Genomic DNA, 5,506 nt, shown 5'->3' with positions numbered 1-5,506 from the left:
GATGCCCTCCACACCCTCCCCTCCATCTCCCTCTTCCCCTTGAGTATTGATGTTTGTAATATTCTATTTAGTAACATTGTTTACTATGTTTTGATTGTAACTAGTTCATTGTCCTATGCCATGTATGCTTCTTTGCAATGTGATTTTTGGCATTGATTTATTGATTTATCAAATTTGTGAATCCTATAATTAGCGAAACAATATTAAAAAGGCTATTTCCGTTTGTTTGTAATGCATTGACATATTTATAGTAATTTGATATTATAACTAATTTATATAAAAAACATCCTTCAATACAAAATTTAAACAAATTTATAAACAAATCATTATTATACCAAACTCAATCAAATTTGTAAATGAAATTATTATTTGAAGAAAAAACGTATGGAAGAGTATAACATAACTTACAAATATTTTTCATGTATACATACATGTATATTCCACAACATTCTAATATGCTTTTCTTACATAGTTTGCATAACTATTAACGTTGATACATTATGCAAAGGTGAAAAGTAAGATTTGTTCCCCCGTTCACTGAGTCACTTTTATTTATGCACTCTACATAAGTCTCCCCTCCTCATCGAGTATTGATGTTTTTATTATGATATTTACTAACATTGTTTACTATTTTTTTCATTGTCCTATTCCATATCTACTTCTTTTCAATGTGATTTTTTACATTATTTTATTGATATATCAAATTTTCAAATCTTTTTACTAAAAAGGGTTTGTCACGCAAAATTTAAGCAAATTTGTAAGTCAATATTTTTCATATAGAACTGAAAAAATTTGTACATCGAATGTATAACTTATAAAATATTTTGCATGCATACATACATGTATATTCGAAAATATTCCAATATGTCTTTTTATTTTGTTGAGAAAATTGCAATATATAGCCTTTATCATATACTTAATTTCAAAATTGGTTGAGTGAGTAGGAACATTTGGTAGTGATTTCTTTATTAATCAACCATTTTCCATGGAGGTTGACGCTTGTGCTAATTATGCTACAGGAATGTAGGTCTGATTTCCCCATTCATGTTTTGCAAGAGTCCTTCTAATAATGTTATTATGATGTCCAAATCATTATCCAGCCTTGTAAGCATTTGTTGAAGTTCCAATATGTTATCGATTAACATTAAAATATCTTGGCTAAGAATTAAGATATCTTAGATAATCATTAAGATATCATAGATTTATGCATATACCTCTTCGTATTTTCTTCTGCCATTTCTTCTTTTAGCCATTTTTCTCACTGTTGGCATTAAATTAAAAAAACAATAGGCAAACGGTAAACCAAATATTGAAAACATTTATCAGTTTTAGAAGAGACAAAGTAATTCAGTTGCGTAGAACTTTTAGTGGTGAATTCAACACTAATCCATCTACAACAAGATGTAAGTTGGCAAATAGATTTCCCAAACATATTGGATACCATTTCAGTGCCAACAGGCTTACATACAATGTGTAAAAGGCAATAAGTCATCTAAATCATGAATTGACATCAAAGTTCTGAAAGGACATTTAACTACTATCGATTTGGACATTTAACTACTATCAATTTGGTTCATTACATAATGATCATCATCAAATTGATCGACACTAATTTTCCTGATCTATAAATAGAAAAGACTACTCCAAAATCAATTACTTTAAGTCATATCCGTTTTTCTTAAATTCCAACTCGAGATAGCCAATTGATAGGATTATGTTTCGTGATTGCTTCATTTGGCATGCCTTAGAAATCTATATCAACATACTATTTTATTGATATCCTAAATCGCATTCTACCTTGATTAACTAAAGATTTCTTGCCAATTGAAATAGAAGTCTTTCTTAACATTTATTTAGTGAACCAACGCATATTCAAGAAATTTACTCTGTTAGCTTGATTTTTTATTAGCTAATTTTTTGCTACCAAAATAAAGTGAATAAACCTTGGTGTTGAAATTTTTCGAATACTAAGTGCATTAGTGACTTCACAATTTTCAATTGAACACATATTATCCAATATTAAATTAATTATGCTTTCAATCCATGTGAGGAAAATGTGTTGTGCGGGAAAATGGATATGCAGACCATACTATGGATAAATCAATTAGGTAATAGTTTGTGACATGAAAAGTTTAGTTTATGTGTGCATCAGATGTAGAATAAGTATAGACAATTAACTGTATTTAGAAGATAATTTCGTATCTTCACTCAATATAGTTTCTACCATTTTACGTAAAGCTAAAAAATATCATTTCAAAACTATTATCATTACAACTGGAGTTTTACTTCTCTTCAATATACGATGATCATTTTACAGAGTTTTCTCTGCACTTCCACATTCCACATAATGAGAAATATTTTTCACAAGATAACGATACAAGATATGTAAGGTAATATTGATTATTAAAATAACATAAGCTATAAAAAGGCATACATTTGAAAACCAAATTGTGAAAGTTTACTATTTTGAATGGATTAGGCATTAGTAGTTTCTGAAATTTAAAATTGCAACAATAATTTACATTACAACTAACATGTGGTTACCAAAGTATGCACAGGTAGCATGTGTGAAGCTGTTTGTGTTCCTTGCTTTGCACATTCACTCTCCACACACACTTTTTGGTACACTCTTGCACACGATTCCTACAACAATGCCAGCATAGATTTTCTCCATATACTAAAATGGTAGTGCACGAAAATAGCTATGTGGAGTAAGGAACAAATGCTTTAGCCCACAATGCCTTGTATCGCTCTATACATCTGCGCATGTTACATATTAATCAGTTAATTATAACTTTCTTCAGGTTACATAAATAATTAATGTGTTTATGCTGATACCTAGTATAATTCAACTAGATATAATTATATAATTTTTGGTGTGAACATTCAAACGTGAGTCTTAATACAAAGTAAATACAGAGATGGAAAAGCTTGGATGACTAGAAGAGTTTGCGTAAAAGATATTAGGCTTCTCAGCTCCACACAATAGATAAAATTTTGCAAAAAAATAATAAAAATCTTTATAATCAAATTCCTCCTCCATACATTTCCATTTGTAAATTACAGCTCACCAACTATTACATTATTTAATACACATATTTTCTCATCAGGTAGTAATGTTTTATTGGTAAAACAAAACTAGCAATTACTTTATCTTTGTAGATTATTTCCATAAGTGTGCTTACATTATTTTAATAATGAAATACTTATACTTGACATTGTAAATTTCGCAATGCGGATGTGTGATAATGAAGACAAAACAGAATAAAGGCTTCATCCATACTCTACATATATCATTTAGATATTTTGCTTTTTCCCAAATTCTAATAAAAAAATCATCAAACTTTTTATTTATTTAATTAATAAATTTATTTAATATAATCAAATAAACATGTTTTTAAAACTATTTATTTATTTGTTTATGCATTTTAGCATTTCTTTGAATTTACCAAAAGGCGACAATTTTTCGTTGAAACCTAGTTGTCCGCACAAGGAAAGCTCTACACAATGAAACATTGACTATGACCAAATCAAATTTAACTTTAACTTTATGACCAAATCAAATTTATTTAATAATAAATTTTATCAATTTCTAAAAACTATATATATATATATATATATATATATATATATATATATATATATATATATTTATTTATTTATTTGAAGTTGAAAGAACGATTTTGTCCCATATTTTTTCGGTTGATTTGAACTGCATAACTTTGACAAACTCTGATTGTGGCAGACTTCCCAGTAATGTATTGACAACCTTGGCATTGGTTTCATATTGCTTTTTACCTATTGTATCTATAGGAATTTCTAATGGAAATGTATATCCTCCTTCCACGATTTCCTAGACGTTTGTTCCAAGAGATTGAAGATAGGCTGTGGTTCTTACCTTCCAATAAACAAAGTTTCTCCCATTAAAGACTGGCGATCTGATGGATCCCTCACTTTCTTGATTACTCATGACGATGGATCTTCCTTCAAGTGATCAAGCTTCTTCTGAAGGACGTAATTTGATACCAATTATTGGAAATAATACTAAGAGGGGAGGTGAATCAGTATTATCAGATCAATAATTTAATTTTCAAAATTGATTTGTATACACGACTTCAACTTAGTGAACTAGCGTGTATACACAACTATACTTAATGCAACCAGCGTATATGTAGAGATATTTGATTTACCCAAATTATCATGCATTGAACATTAACCAGTATAACAGGAATTCATTAGATAGTGCAGTAAAAACAGAATAAATCATCACACATAAGCAACACACATGAACACCAAGATGTAAGGTGGAAACCCAATGTGGGTGAAAACCACTTGCTACAATCATCTCTATCTTCTTTTAATAATAAGAATATTATGTTTACAATTTTTCTACTAGTGCAGTCTTATACCAGTACACAGGCTTCTACCTACAAAAGGCTACAAGCTTCTCTCGTTCTCTAGCTTCTACTGGAAGGGAGCTACAACCCCCTAGCTCTTGTACTAGCTGATATGTTTACTAGTACGTATGTGCTGGCCTATAGAAGGCTATAACCTTATCTTTTCTTCCAGGGACCATGTTTCATAAATTTTCAGACTACATCCATCAAAAAAATAATTCAATCATCAACTATATCTACATCAACCAATCTCCTTTTGAACCAACCACAACCAAATCAATCAATCACTCCATCAATTTGTTCATTCAGAATGTTGTCACTAGAATACAATAACCAGAACCCAAGCAATAACCTAGAATACTGTAATAGCAAACAGAAGAAACTAAGACATATTTTATAAGGTATACGCTACTTCCATGTGTTGAACCTGCATGCATACATGCTCTCCTCAAAGTGAACCAGCATACATATCTGCAAATCAAATTTATGATGTATATGCTGTTTTGATATGTAGAACCAACATGTATATGCTTCTTTTCTATAGTGAACCTGTGTACAGATATGTAAAAGATGCTTTAAACATAACAAATATTTCAAACTTCAGTCATACCCAAATCATCATATTTACAGACTACAACATGTGCCAGTTATTCAGATACATGATCAAACCACATAAAGATATTTCACTTCAAGTCTTAAGATCCTGATACATCATTAGATCTTATCCTTCATCAAATGCTAAGGTTCATCCTTGGTTCAAATCAAGCACAACACCATAAGCCAATAGCCTACATATTAGATCGCATACTACATCAAATATTCGATACTTGCACACATGGCCTAATGATCTTCTCCTCCTTTTATAGTTTTAGGCCTTTCTCAATACCATGAACCAAAACCACTTAGGACCAATACCTTAGACCAAATACTTAGGTTCAATACCTCGGACCGGATACCTTCGACCAATACCATGGATCAAAATACCATGGACCAAATACTTTAGACCAAACACTTAGTTTTCCAATGTATACACGCTTTTCCTTTTGTGAAAGTGCATGTGTACGTATACGCAACTTGTATACAGTGAACTTGTGTGTATATGCGGCTTG

The sequence above is a fragment of the Pinus tabuliformis genome, chromosome 7 (assembly GCF_031772625.1).
Source record: "Pinus tabuliformis cultivar Carrire ecotype Pingquan chromosome 7, CPIR1, whole genome shotgun sequence".
NCBI classification, from domain to species: Eukaryota; Viridiplantae; Streptophyta; class Pinopsida; order Pinales; family Pinaceae; genus Pinus; species Pinus tabuliformis.
The sequence above is the reverse complement of the archived record's forward strand: the minus strand, read 5'-3'. Positions refer to the sequence as shown.